Below are 16,163 nucleotides of genomic sequence, written 5' to 3'. Positions count from 1 at the left end.
ACCACAAAACTGGAGCATCTTCCATTCTCCCAGTTCTCATTTACAACAACCACAACACCACCAAAATACTGCTCTTAGGATCATAGAAAGTCACTAATATCTTAGTACAAGTGAACAAGCTCCTCCAAGACTGAAATAGTCAGTGCGCACCCTCAAGACAATGATGCATCCCTACCAGTCCACTCCTCTTCCACATGATGTTCAGAATGAGTTTTCTGGAAGATTGTACTTCTATTCTGCATAGAAACCCCTCATGCTTGCCCATTGCCTTTAGGCCTGAGATCTGACTTGAGAGCCTATTGCCAGACCTCTCAGCCTCTCCAGTCCCATGTCTCACACACACTCCATTTCCCATGCTACAGTCCCACCATCCTGCAACCACACCCCTCTGCTGCAGGATCAGCCTCTCTACCCACCCTGCCCTGTCTTTACTTGGCAAAGTCCTTTCCCCCCAACAAAACTCAGCTTCAGGATGATCGTGTGCCTCTCTCCATCATGACACTAAATGTAAAGCTAATTGTCTTTCCCACTGACTATCATTCTATCAGGAAAAAGAACAATTGTCATTCATGTTTTCCCCGTGCCTCTCAAAAATAATGTAGTAATTTAACAAGTGCATGAACAATGAAGTAGATGATTCAATGAAAAAGTAAATGAATGAAGGGCAAAAATGGAGTAGAGTCACCCAAAACCATCATCCAAGTACTTTTCCCAAGGGCCTCCTCTGAGTATGAGCACCAGAAAGTCCAGCAGTTACCTGGAAGTACCATGCATATCATAATCCCAGTCTCTGAGTTCCAGGAGGGTCTCAACTTTGCAACATTTGAGCCATAAAGGGCAGGTCCCCAGCATGTTGTCAAGGGGACAAGGTATTCGCTGCACTCTAAATGTCCAAAGTATTAAGGCCTCACGAAGATCCTTCAGCAGAGTCCACATGGATCATTGACAGAAACTTCCCTGGCCCAGCCAGAGGCAAGGCACACCAGCTGCCAGCAGCCGCCTGCTCAATCCTCTGAAAGCCCCACTTTCTTAGTCAAGGCCAGGACAGGCAAGCCTTAAATCTGCTACTGAGGCTTCATTCCTCTGAAACCAATGCTCAGTTATCCATGGCAGCAAGACACAGCCTGGATAACTCAATTTGGCCGAAGGTCTAAGCACTTCGTTTTAGCCAATACTTTCCGCTTCATCCTCATCTCCATCACCACCATCATCAACCTGAATTTTTTAGGTGTCCAACAGAATGTGGCACGGGTCTTGAGAAGGCATCCACAAACCACAAATAGGGAAAAAAATGTTATACTTCTGACATTCAGGAGGCTGTTATCCTTAATATATACTTATAAAAAGTTTATAAGAAAAACAAATAAGATCTTATTTTTTTTAAGGCAGCAAAGAGAAACTTCTATCTCTCAGAAGATGGAATAGATGCACTTTTCCCTCCTTCTTCTACTAAGTACAACTAAAATGCCTGCATGTTATACATAAAGCAAACAAGAAAACTATGAAAGGTAGAGAGAAGAATGCAAACCAGCTAGGGGCCTGGGAACATGAACAACAATGGTAGTCAGCTCTCTGGCTTTTCCCAGACAGCAACCTGAAAATGCCCATGAAGGTAGACCCAAGGGAAAAAAAATCCAGAAACCTTATTTTCTCTAATAAAAAGACCAACCCAAGAGCAGCCTAGGAACACCAATAACTATTACATAATAATAGCATCACAGCTAAAACTATGGCTTGAGCACATTCATGCCAGCAAAGGCCAGGTGGGGAGATTAGATTTCCACTCTTTTTTTGGACTATAACAAGGTGCCCTACACATCTCCATTAGAGTGATGTCAGATAAAGCAGAGCAGGGAGCTGGATTTTCAACTAAGCAGTGACAGGTATGCAGTGGGCAGTAAGGAGATTCCCTACTCCGAACATGTGGGCACGCCACAGTACAACAGCACCATGTAACCTTACCAGCCCTTCCTCCATGCTGGGGGATCAGAGAAGGCCTCAGGGAGAGTCAGGGCTTTCATCACCACCCAGTGCTAATGAGGTCACCCTGCTCCTCCACCCCAGGGAAGCCAAGTAGGAACAGTGACAAGATACCGCTGCCCTCTCAGACAAGGGAGGGATGAAGACTATGTGAGAAGCCAGCTCTCTCACCCCTGCCCAGTGGCCAGGAGCAGCCCCACCACCCTCAGATGACAACAGAGAGTGAAGAGCCAGGATTCCCACCCCTGGCAAGCAGGAATGAAAAATAGCCCCTCTCCCTCCGATGGAGCTGTGTTGCAAACACCAGCTAAAACAGAAACAGAAGGGTTGATTAACACCCAGAGTCTCACAGCCAAATATCCAAATTTCCAGGCTTTAACCAAAGATCATTCATCATACAAAGAACTAAGCAAACCTCAACTTGAATGGAAGAAAAAAAAATAGACACCAACAGGGTGATGTTAGAATTACCTGACAAAGGTGTTAAATTGGCCATCAAGTAACACTTCAGTGAGCAATTGAGAACATGGTTGAAACAAATGAAAAAATAGAAATTCTTAACAAAGAAATGCAAAATCTCAGCAAAGAAAGAGGGTATAAAGAAGAAACAACAGAAACATTAGAACTGAGAACTACAGTAAGCTATGGACTCCATAGCAGGAAATACACAACATAAGAATTCATGACCAGTGGAAAGGGTACAATCTGAAGAACAGAGAGAAAGAAACCAGGAACACATGCACCCATATACGCGTACACAGGAAACCGGGGTAACAGTTAACAGAATCTCTCTCTACTATTTCTTATTATTGCATCTCAACACATTTATCTCAAGATTAAATGTTTAATTAAAAATAAAAAGGAAACAGGGGTGCCTGGGTGGCTCAGTGGTTGAGCGTCTGTCTTCAGCTCAGAGTGTGATCCTAGGGTGCTGGGATGGAGTCCCGCATCGGGCTCCCTACAGAGAGCCTGCTTTCCCTCTGCCTGTGTTTCTGCCTCTCTCTGTGTCTCTCATGAATAAATAAATAAAATCTTTTAAAAATATATTGGCTATAAGTGCTTAAATAATCCTTTGAAGTACTTAGAGTGATGTCATTATATTTATATCCTGAGGAGGTAAAGCAGGTCATACAGATTGTACTACAGGTTTCCCTTGCTACCTAAAACTAGATTGTTCCCATGAAACCTTCCACAAGTCAAAACAGTGTTAAGGGAAGAAGCAATTACCACTAATTTATACGAAAAAGTCTTTGAGTGTTCCCAGTCCCAAAAAAACTTTTCTGATACCTTAGGACACATCTTGATAATGGGCACACACAAAAAATCCAGATAAAGTACAGATGCTCACAGACTATGCTCAAAGCTCTGGCAGCTTGATGCTGAGATGCCAGGTGTATCCCCTGGGATGAGTTTGGGGACACCCTTGCTACTTGGGGTGCACGCTATCTCTGTTACAGCCCTGCTCACTGCAAAACACTATTTCTATGTTCAGCTTCTTACATGAAAGTGAAAACACATTTGGATTTCTCTCAGTTAGTAAAAACAGCTACTAATGTAGGTCTTTCATAAATGTGACATTGCATCATGCAAGCTTTTGAAAAGCAGGGGAAACCTACAATTACCAATGAAATGTATATTAAAATAACAGTGAAGGGACACCTGGGTGGTTCAGTGGTTGAGTGTCTGCCTTTGGCTCAGGGTGTGATCCTGGGTTCCAGGGATGGAGTCCTGCATTGGGGTCCCTATAGGGAGCCTGCTTCTCCTTCTGCCTGTGTCTCTGCCTCTCTCTCTATGTCTCTCATGAATAAATAAATAAAATCTTTTTAAAAAATAAAATAAAATAACAGTGAAAAGCCATTTCTTCTTTCTAAAATTTTGTTCTGTAAGATATGCTTCACGACGATAGAGGGAATTGGGTGGAACTGGAACTCTGGCACACACCCAAAGGGACTGTAAATGCATACAAGCCCTCTGGAAAGCATTTAGCCCTGTGCATCCCAACCTCTGCAGAGCCAACAAAGATTTATGGGGGAAGATGTTCACTGCAGCATTATCTATGACATTGAAAAATTAGATACAACCAAAGGGAAAGGTTAAATAAATCAGGAATATCCATACAATGGCATATTGTTGGCCATTAAAGTTCTGAAAAATGGTTATTGACATGAGGAAACGCTCATAAGATAATGTTAAGTGAAATAAAACAAGACGTAAAACTCAATATGTAGCATGATTTCAACTTTATGTATAAACAAGGTCAAGCCAAAATGGAAACCCAACAAAACATAAATAGCTAGTATTTCTCAGTGGTGAGATTTCAAAAGAGTGTTTTATCTTACTTGTTTTCAAATGTTTCAAAGAGTCTGAAATTGGCATATTACTTTTATAATGGGAGGAAAACAAAAGAAAAATCGAGGAGTCCTGTGATCTCTGGCAAGTTACTCGTGCCGTAAACACAGAGCAGTAGAATAAAAGCTAAAGCAGAGAAGGGTACCACGTCTATCCGACCATATCTGTGCCTTTATGGGCTTTAGAAAGGGTCTGGCAGGAAGAAAATGAGTGGTTTCTGTTTATTATTTGTCACCGTTACAGTCTTAAAAATGATACCCATAGGGGGAGACCAGATGGCACCTCCACTAGGGGAAGACAGAAACAAAGAGAAAGGTCTAAATAACCTGTAAGCCAGAGAACACCTGGATGGGCCACACCTGAGCACAAATGGAGCTCAGCACGCTGGGTCACTGGGCCTTTGTGTTTTTGTTTTGTTTTTTTCTCTTTTCTTCCACCTTGACCCTCCTCCAACAAATGTCAGGACAGCCTCAACAGAATAACCAATAGGAGGGGGGGGAAAGAAAAGAAAAAAAGAAAGGGAAGGAGAGGGGAAGGAAAGAGGAGAGGAGGGAAGGAAGAAAGAAAGGGAGGGAAAGAGGGAAGAAGGAAGGAAGGAAGGAAGGAAGGAAGGAAGGAAAGAAGCCAGCCAGCCCCTTCCCTTTGGCATCCCCAGCCCCTCCCCAAACACAGCACTGCTCCAGGAGATGCTCAGAGCTCTGAGCCTTGGACCAAATCTCAGCAGATTGAAAACTGCAGACAGTGTCTTATTCTGCAAGAAACTGTCACAAATGCAAATCCAGGACACTCATGCTCAGTAGGGAATAAACTCTAAGTTGGATATTCCTAAGATTTTGCAGTCTTTGCATTAGGTTCAAACACCCTATGACTCAGTTGGTTAAGTGTCTGACTCGATTTCAGCCTAGGTCAGGATCTCAGGGTCCAGAGATTGAGCCCCACATGGAGCTTGCTTAAGCTTCCACACAGGCACTTACATGCTCTCGCATTCACTCTCTCTCTCTCTCAAAAAAAAAAAAAAAAAAAAAAAAAACTAACTTCAAACACCCTACTCCTCAGCAAGGAGCAATCATCTGTCATCTTTGTATGTATGCAAGCAAGAGAGAGATTAATAAATGTACCTGTATTTCTAGATAAAGAAGTCCCTATGGAGCAATCAGTTCCCCATTCAGACAAGCATGCCCACACCTTTTTAGGGAAATTCAAATTCTGTGCAAGTGCCAAGAGCACAGTTGGAAGGGGACCATCAGCAAAGCCCTTGGTGAGAATCCTCTCCCTTGGGCCAAGCCGATCACAACAATGAATGAGATGGACACACATTTCGTAGACTCTCTTCTAATGTGTACAGTGCTTTACGTACATTATTGTAGAAGGAATAGCCTGATATGGTTTAAATATTTTTCTTTCCTGAACTTTAAAAGGGAATATCAGCCCTATCATTTTTATAAAACAAATTCGAAAGAGGAACACGAACATAAGCCCATTTTGTTATCATTATAATTCTATAAATTTTACATGTCTTAACATCGTATCCTTTGACAGTTACCTAATTATCATTTCTCATTATTGTTTTATCCTTTTCGTAACATCTGTTCTTTTATAACTCTGGTCAATAACATTGTCTCATCATTCCGAAATAATGCTCTTTATTTTATTAATTTTTTTCATGCCATTTATCTGACATGGTATTTGTGCTTGACACATATTATTACTGCCGAAGATGAAATAAAATGGAATCATTTATGTCCAGGTGCTTTAAATGGAGCCTGGAAGCCATTTAGGAGGTGGCCTTACCCAGGTCTTCACTGGGTGGAACCATGAGCTTCTGAGCTGGGCCAAACCACAAATACTCCAAATATTCTCTACACAAACAAACACCTGCAACTTGCTGCAGTAATGCATTCTCGCCTAGCGATAGCCTTAGCAACCAATTCCGTTTAGGCAAGATTAGTTTTCTGCCACCAACACCAATCAAAGTTCTTTGTAAGCAGTATATACAAGCTTCCCCTTTTTGTATTTAGAAACCCCTGACTTTGACTCCCCAGTGGGAAACTATTTGGTTGCTTCCCAAATCTGTGTACCCCAAACTGCAACTCTTCGATCCCAAATAAGTACTTCGGCTTAAATTACTGGGCCCTAACAATCTTACACTGACATGACACTTAACCCTCACAGCAACACTCAGTAGGTAATAATATTATTATACAGAAGAAACTAGGGGCTTGTGTAGGTTAAGTGACTTGCCTGAGATTTCAGTGTGGTCAGGTAGGGGCTTGTTTTGGGGTTGTCATTCTTCAAACCTCTTCATTTCCTCATTACCCCACACCACCACCCACTGGGCTCTACTGATGAGATGGAACACACACTGAGATCCTCTGAAAAGTCATCCTGAAAGATACTTAACCCAGTGTGATGGCCTCAGATAATAATGCTGCCCATTGACTCCAGCCATGAAAATCTTCCAGAACCTACAGTGTCCATAATTATTGTGCTTATCACCACACCATTTGCTGCTCTTGCAGGGCACCAGCAGATAAGGTAAAGCATTTTAGAGTAGGATAAAACACAACCATTTAAAAAAGGCAGGAAGTGCAGTTGATAAAAATGTAATTACTTGTTTCTTCATAGAACATGTTTGCAGAATATAATCTCTAGTTTTGCTGTTTCCATTGCTACAAACAATAAAAGGCATTTAGGAAAATTATTGTTAAATTTTTCTCTGAGCTCCATCAAGCAGTTTTGCATTCCAATTAATTGATTTTTTTTAAGACTCTGTTTTAAGAGGCTTAAGACACTGTATAGAAAGCTCATGAGCCCCTGGCTCTCAGTATCCTATTCCATACCAGGAGATTATATTAGGAGAATGACATATAACAATTTCATATTCTCTGATATAATTCAAGAGAAAACATCTCTCTATTATATATTTCAGGTTATTGTTCTGTTTGGAGTTCTTTGGTGTTAATGTAATCAATAGTATGGATTATATGATGCTTGTGAAACCCTATCTCTGAGGGAGGGAATTCAGCAAACAATAACAACAGTAAAAGAAATATTTTTCTCCCCTCTGCTCTTTCAAATCTATTTTGTGGGACTAATTCTTCCTTATATTAAAATTTGTTTTTCTACTTTTCCTGTTAATATGTTTTAAAACATCCCCTACTTTTAGATCTCCAATCTTTTTTCCATAATAAAACTATTCTGTCCCAAGCAAGAGTCAAAAATCTCAATGCATTTCATTGGAGACTTTATTCTTCATCCAGGAAAAAGGTCAAGGCCACATTCTCCATTTTCCCTTCGAGATCTCCTCAACTCAAGAAGTTAACTCTTATTTCTCCAAAGATGGGGAGAGGAGAATTCTGGGCAGGAAAGGATTACCTCCAGCTATGGCAAAAGGCTGAGGTCAAATCTTTCTCTCAGGGCCCTTTTGGCAGGGGTATTTCAGAGGCCAATGGGAGGCACTATCTCCTCCAACTGACTGTTTCAGGGTCCCTCCTCAGCCTCTGCCCCTGTACCCCTCCAGACACAGCATGGCCCAGTTGCATCCTCCAAACAGCTGTCTTGGATACAGTCCATTTAAGGTACCCCCAGGTGAGCTCTGGAAGTGTACCCTATCCTCAAAGCAGCCAGCTGTCCAGCTGGACACAGTATCCCACCTTCAGACTTACTGCTCTCAATCCTATCATCTCTGTGCCTCGTGGGATCCTCAGATGAATAGGTCAAGCCCTCCACCTGGTCTCCTTGAAGACCCTCTCAATGAGTAGAAGTGAAAAAGAAGCACCCACCTGCGCATTCCCTTCAGGGCAAGGGGAGGAACTTGCTACAATATTTGGACAACTCCCTTGAAAAAAATCCTCTCCTGACCTGCAAGATTCTCCTTTATATAAAAATACTAGGTTGCAATAACAAATTAACCCTGATGTGTCAGCAGCTTAGCAGAACTTTATTCTGCTCTCAAGCAAAGCCTGCTGAGAACCTGGATGTCTTGCAAGGGCTGCTGCTCCATCAGGTGACCCAGTGTTCCAGGCAACTTTAGCTTTTTGGCTCAGCCACAACCACCCAGGCTAGCAAAAAGAGTACATGTAGAAAACACACCCACACTTCTGCCCTTTGACCTAGAAGTGACAGGTATCCCATCTATTTACAGCCCATTGATCAGAACTGGTCATGTGGCTCCACCTAACTACAAGCAGGCTAGGAAATGTGGGAAAATATAGGAAGTAACAGTGAGCATTCATACCCCGCCCGCAACCCCTTACATGGACAAGGGGGTTTATGAACCAAAATAAGCTGTTAATTTACTTTGCAAGTCCTTTAACACTAGGGGATCTCACTTTGTTATATGGTGATCGTTGGCACCTTATGCCTTGGGTATCAGTCAAAATAGAAACAAAAAGAGTCCTATTACACTTAAGTTAACACTTTAAAAACTTACAGCATACAATGAAGAAAGTTAACATGTGTGGAGCACCTCCTAAGCACCAGGCATTGTTTCATGTTGTTTACATGTATGAGCTCATTTGACCCTCCAGGTCAAGAATGCTAAGATGTAGGTGGTAATGCCCCAATCTATCATATGATGGAACCTGAGTCTCAGAGACTAAATACATGGGCCAAGTTCAGTTCATCCTATTGAAGGAGTCATTTTAGAATCTACATGTATATTTTCAATAGCATTCTCTTCCATGTGGTTCTCATTTTTTCTATCTCAAACAAACTCATTGCACAAATCCATTCTCTCAGCATCTGACATATTCAGAAAGCTATCATATGAATTTGGGGTTAATGTTAGGATCATGATCGTAATGAATGATTTTCACTGGATTTTAGAAATATAAAGCTATCATTTGGCTCCAAGTAATGAAAGGTCTAATAATCATTTATTGCATTTTCATCCGTATAATTGTTTTCAATTTCGCTGTGTTCTCATATGAGTTATGCCTTGTATGTGGTCTTGCCCTAATTATGCCCTCAGCTTCACACCCGTAGTTAAGTGGAAAAAACCTAAAGGGGATGGTGAGGGCAATGGATGAATAAATTTGCCAAGCCATGCTTCACTCCTTCCCATTTGCCTACTGTTCTCACCTCCACTTGCCTACTGTTCTCACTTCCATCTTGACCTCCATCTGTTAGTTAAATACTCACTTTCTATACACCTAGAGTAATGTAAACCTTGAGATTTTCCATCCACAAACACCAAAGGTTCGTGCAATTTATAAAATGTTCATTAAAAGGGTATTTTTAAAGGATTCCCCAATCCTATGCAATAATCATTGTTTATGGCTCCAGAGATTCTGGGGTGCTTAAAAAATTAGCAATGTAGAGAGTAGAAAATACAAAACAAAACAAAAAGAAGAACCACATAATATGAAGTGAAGTTTCAAGCAATGCTGAATGGCCTCTCCAAAGGCTGACTAAAGAATCCCCATGTAGGCAAGCAAGCCCTAGTGTCAGGGTGGTGTTTTCTTCCTCTTCTGAAAAAATCCTACTCGATGCCGCAAATACTTACTGAGCTGTCCTGTGCAATGGCACAACATTCTCATTCAGGGAATGCAGTCATGAGTGTGATATTACCCTTGCCTTGTGTGTGTATGTTGGAGTGGGGCATCATACACACAAAAGGCAGAGGCTTAAGAGTAGGGCTGGACCAAAAACTTCTGGGCATGAGGCAGAAGTTAAAGATCATAGACCATTAGAGATTCCACCTGACTCAGCACACACATACAGCAACATTTGTGCTAGACCCAGCTGCTTCATACCATTCATCAGCCCCTCCCCCGCTTCCCAGGCAGAAGTTGCAAACATTACTTTGCAAATCAACAGCAAGTTAGGTACTAAATACCTGATTTTCCATCCATCAGGCGTTTAGGTAAATTATTCTTCCATTCTAGTGCTTATGAGTTCTTTACTGAGCCAGAACCTTATCCCTACCCCAATATATATGACTTTTTCATTAAATTTCAAGTTTTGGCCACTTTGTTTCACTCAGCACTTCCACTTTGAACACAACTCATCTGCCAAGAAATGTGCTAGGTATAGAGTCAAAAATGGGTGTGATATGATCTTTATCCTTAAAGACTTTATGCTGTATTGGAGTGACAGACTGTACAAACTAAACAAAGAAAATATGTGGCAAAGGATTACTTCTGAATTCTTTAAAATGACCAATCTCCTGGGGATTTTGACCTCTGAAAAAAGCAAAGGTCAAAGTGTGGGTTACACATTAGGTACCAAAAAAGGCAGGCAGGGTGAAGAATGTGGGAGAGGAGAGCATGGGAGAGGCAGGGCAGACATTGCTCATAGTCAAACCAACAGACAATCCTCTCCATCTTCCTGCAGAGACTCCTTGACACTGAGAAGGAAGTAAATACCTCCACGCCTCCTTCCAGAAAATAAATCATGATCATTCTAAGTTGATGTGGACTCTCTTTATCTTTACCAGAGATTGATCTTGCGGTGGGCATAATTTTGCCAATGATTCATAGGAAGGCATCCATGAGAGACTCTCATTTGTAGAAAAAAAGGACAGACTCTACCAGGAAAGCTTTCTGGTACCACTCTTCCTGTGACGATGCCCTGAACACACGGCATCCTGGAGCTGGAGCAGCCATCTTGTGGCCATAGGTTTAAAGCAAAGAACCAGCACAGTGTTGGAGCACAAATACATAAAGAATCTGGGTCCTAGGGGCACCTGGGTGGCATAATCAGTTAAGCATCTGTCTCTTGGTTTCAATTAAGGGCATGATCTCAGGGTCGAGAAATCGAGCCCCGCATCAGGCTCAGCATTCAGCGTGGAGTCTACTTTAAATTGTCTCTGCCATTCCCTCTCCATCTGCCCCTCCCACTTGTGCACTCTCTCTCATTCTCCCTCTCTCTCTTGCTAAAATAAATTTTAAAATCTTAAAAAAAAAAAAAAAGAATCTGGGTCCTTGCTGAAATTTTTGAGCCATTGAAAGACCTTGGAAATGCCTACCTATAAATTGTAAATTAACAATGAACATCTTCATAAATCAAGCCAATATTCATTGAAGGTTATTGTTACCTGCAGGCAAAAGTATCCTAACTCCAGTGGAATAGAAAGTAGGTAATATTATTATTCTCATTTTACAGGTGAGTAAACTGAGACTCAGGCAATTTAATTAATTGTCTCAAAGTCACATAGCATCTAAGTGAATGCCCAAGTGAAGATCTGACCATGAGCCTAATTCCAAAGTTTGCTCTTACCACTGTGAACTCTTATTACCCTAGAAAGGCAGAGTTCATTCCTAGAAAATTATTTGCTTAATGACCAAGAGTCAAGAAAATGGGTATGAAAGTCTGTTGGGAAGCCATTTGAATCCATTATCTCTTAAACTCAACAAAAATGTACTGAGGGTCTGCTCTGCTTTGGGCACTGAGTTACAGAAATGAGTTCAACAAGCCCCCTGCTAGTGGTTTCAGAAGAACAACCAATCTCATATTCTAGAACAACCTTGACCTAAATCAATATGGCAGACCTCAGCTGACTGCATGATTCAATCATGCATCTAGAGGCAAAATAACCTGGAATAAAGAAAACTGTGATTCCTGGTGAGCATTGAAGGACAAATGGAGCCCAAAAAAGTTAATCCGTCACTCAGATGGTTGCAGAAGGCCTCATGTTTTCTGCTATGTGGGCCCAACATTAGAATGAGCGCTGATGTCCTTTGCCTGCTTTTACCTGACTGCTGCCGTGCTCCGAGTCTGTTTATCACTCCTCCTCAGAGAAGGCAGAGCTGCCAGAAACATCCTTGTGAATCCTAACTCCCAGCCTAGGGTCACACTATTCCGTGCTGCTTAAGATGCTTCAGGGGCTCCCGGGGATCCTTTTGTGCTGTTGTTGACCTTGCTTCAAATCTCTTGCAGTCCAGGTGCCAGGGAATTAAGCATTGCCTTGACTTGAGGCTTGCAGAGGCTAACTAACCATCCAGGGATTTAGCTCTTTAATCTCATCAGCAGGGGAAGCAAATTTTCCAGCATGAAACAGCAAGAGCTTTGTACATGGCTCCAGGTGTAATCTAGGAGCAATGCCGGAAATACGTAGAATAATAATGATAGCTAATATTTATTGAAAGTTGGCCTTATTACAACTTCACCTTTTCCCCCCCAAGGCACCAATTCCCAGAAAAAGCATCTGTTTATGTCATATTCCCAGAAGCATAGCTTGCTCTGATTCATTCTCTCTTCTGCTGTCACTCGTGTTCCTCTCTTGGGTCACAGGGATGTATTACTGGTCAGTTTCAGAGTAAAGAGAAGCCTCTGGGAGAGAGAACTTCCCAAGCAAGACTCTGGCCTGAGGCTTGGCTTGCTCAACATTTTTTTTTTAAGATTTTTTTTATTGAGGTGCCTGGGTGATTCAGTCGGTTAAGCATCTGCCCGCAGCTAGAGTCACAATCCCAGAGTCCTGGAACGAGCCCCACATGAGGGGCTCAGTGGGCAGCCTGCTTCTCCCTCTACCTCTGCCTGTCACTCCCCCTGCTTGTACTCTCTCTCTCTCTCTCTCTCTAAAAAATATTTTATTTATTTATTTGAGAGCGAGAGTGAGGAGAGCACAAGTAGGGAGAGGGACAGAAGGAGAAGCAGGCTCCCCCACTGAGCAGGGATCCCCATGTGGGGCTTTATCCCAGGACCCTGAGATCATGACCTGAGCCAAAGGCAGACACTTAACCGACTGGACTTGAGCAACATTTTTATAGTGGACTTGAACTGTGGCACTGAGAGCATGCTCACCAAATTCTCAATTGAAACAAAACATTTTAAGAAGCAGTTTTGATGGTGTTGACTGTGTTCAAATGCAAAGTCCTGTACTTAGGTTCAATCATCAGTTTTCTACAGGTAAAATGGGAATCTGGCTTAAAGTTGAGTATGCATTTAGAAGTTAGATTTCTTGTTTTGTTGCATTGGCTTAAATTATGTATTTTTTTTAATTTCACAGAATGTCACAATTAAAAGGGAACTTCAGTGTCATCAACTTTCCTAGAACATCTATGGGGTTCTACTCACAGTAAGCAGAATAGTGGCCCCTAAAGATGTCCACATCCTAACCCACGGAGCCTGTGAGCCTACTCTGTTAAATGGCAGGGGAGGATTAAGGTTGCTTATCAGCTAACCTTAAAGTAAAGAGATTGTCCTGGATTATTCGAGTGAGTCAAGTGTATGCAAGGAAATGTGGAAAAAGGCAGAAAGTCAGTGTCTGAAAGCAATTCGAAATGTTAGGCTGCTGGCATTAAAATTTGAGGAAGTAGGGGCATCTGGGTGGCCCATTCCATTAAGCATCTGACTCTTGGTTTTGGTCAGGTCACAATCTCAGCATTGTGAGATCGAGTCCCACATCAAGCTCTGTGCTCAGCTCGTAGTCAGCTTGGAATTCTCTTTCTCCCTCTCCCTCTGCTCCTCCCCTACTAAGTTCTCTATCTCTTTCTAAAATAAATAAACAAATTCTAAAAAAAAAAAAAAAGGAAGGAAGAAAAAGAAGAAAGAAAGAAAGAAAAAGGAAGGAAGGAAGGAAGGAAGGAAGGAAGGAAGAAAGAAAGAAAGAAAGAAAGAAAGAAAGAAAGAAAGAAAGAAAGAAAGAAAGAAAGAAAGAAAAGAAAACTGAGTTAATGGCCATGAACCAAGAATTACAGGCAGCATCTAGGAACTAGACAAGCTAAGGAAATAGATTCTACACAGAGCCTCCAGAAGGAACAAAGACAAAGCCTTCCCCATACCTTGATTTTAACCCAGTGAGACCTATTTTGAACTTCTAACCTCCAGAACCATAAGAGGAAAAAAATCTTCAACCATCAATTTTGTGGTAGCTTGTAACAAGACAAACTAGTATGATTCGTTTTGTCTATACCATTCACTTCCTTATTTGATCCTCACAGACCCAGACTTTTTATCTCCACTTTATGGATAAACAACTGAGGCTCACAGGGGTTAAATGACTTGCCCAAGGCCACAGTGACAGAGCAAAATTCAAGCCGGAGTCTCAGACTACAGATCCCAGGATCTTTGCTGTGTCCTGTGCTCTACATCAGTGGCATCTTCACTGCAGCCTGCTGCCCAATAGTCCCGAAGTGAATATAGGAAGGAAGAGCTTCTAAAGATTAAATGAGAGTAGAAAATGAAAAGAGCATAAGAGAGATGGAGAGAGAGAATTGGGGAGGAAGAGAGGGGAGTCATAAACTGCACTGCAGATGCTATAGGTATGTTCTAGATATGTGTCCGCACATGATGTAAAATTTATTACTGCAGTCAGAGTAAAAATATTTTGAAAGACACATGCTCTACAACACACCCACTGGAGAGCAAGAGAAAATATGGCCCAGCTCCTGTCTTTGGGAATATCCATAATCTAAAGAAAGATTCCTAACAAGCCACTGGAATGCCATGTGGACAGGGCTGGGTCAGCTACGATCTGCCAAAGAATCCCAGTAGACACGCCAGGCTCACATGGCCCTGATTGCCCCCTGGAGGTCCACAGAGGCCCCTCAGGAACTCACACAAGATGTGTGCAACACAAATACACCATAGTCCCCACAAAACTGCTTCTCATCCCCAGCCTGCAGCTGTAGCTAACACCATTACTCCACCTGTTTGTTCATAATGGAAGTAATAGCATCTCCTGCCCCTTTCATCTCTTCTATCAACAAGACCAGTAGATTCGGCCTCCAAATACCCAAACCACCCCTTTCTCTCACCCCTATTGCCACAGCCTCCCATCTGCACAGCTGCATGTCCTCCAGGGCAGCCTCCCTGAGCCCACTCCCTCCCTGCCCAGCCAGCACTGCATTCTGCACCACCAATCCGATCATGTCCCCTCCCTCCCTCCTGCCCATCCTGGCTTTTCCCTTATAAGGCATTTTACAAGTTCAACATTTGCACCTCAAAGTCCCCATTTGCAACCGCTACCCACAGTACACAGACTCTACATCACCTACATGAACGTCCCCACGGATAACATCAATTTTCATGCCCTGCAAATTTTCAAACCCAACATATTTCTTTCTTTCCCTGGAGTGGGTTTTTTTTCCCATTTTTCCTCCATCTAGCAAGGCTGGAAAACAACTTTCCTGACTCCCTTAGGCAAAAGAAATCATATCCTCTGCTGAGCCCTCACAACTGCATGAACATATTTCTTTACAATATTAACCCATATGTACCCTACTACCTTCTCCAGTGCTTTCAGGGCAGGGATCATGTCACAGCTCTATTTTGTCCCCAACACCTACCTTAGGGACCAAGGTATGGTGAGCCGTTCCAAAGAAGAAGTAAATGCTGGTTGGAGAGTAAACTAGAAGCTCCAGACCTTAATATGTGTCTGCCCCCTCAGCATCTCCTTCTAAGCTGCCTCCCATAGCCCACAGTCTTACCTATTCAGAAGTGGACTCTTGATTCTCCTCCAGAACCTGATCCACATCCAGGAGGCTTCACCTCTGTTATGTCATCCCTGAGCCAGGAACCTGGTAGATCTCCCTGTCAGCCTCTCCTCATTCACCTCTAGCAAGCACCTGCAATACATTAGCTTGTCTGTATTCTCACTGTCACCTCCCTGGTGAGGCCACCATCCTCTTTGCCTGAACCACTGAAACAGTTTTGTGCTACTCCATCCAAATCCATATTTGGCCACCCCACACTAATCCACTCTGCGAACAGCAGCCAGTGTGATTGAGATAGTGAGAGAGATCTGACCATCTCTCCTATATAATACACTCTCCTCTTTAATAGCCTTCTGTGGCTCCAAATCTTGAGAATCAATTTTTCTCTTTTTCTATCTTTTTTTTTTAATGGTACACAAAGCCCTGCTCAGTCTAGCTCTTGCACACTTCTCTAGA

Source organism: Canis lupus, chromosome 20, assembly GCF_048164855.1.
Source record: "Canis lupus baileyi chromosome 20, mCanLup2.hap1, whole genome shotgun sequence".
Taxonomy (NCBI): Eukaryota; Metazoa; Chordata; class Mammalia; order Carnivora; family Canidae; genus Canis; species Canis lupus.
Note: the sequence above shows the minus strand (reverse complement) of the source record.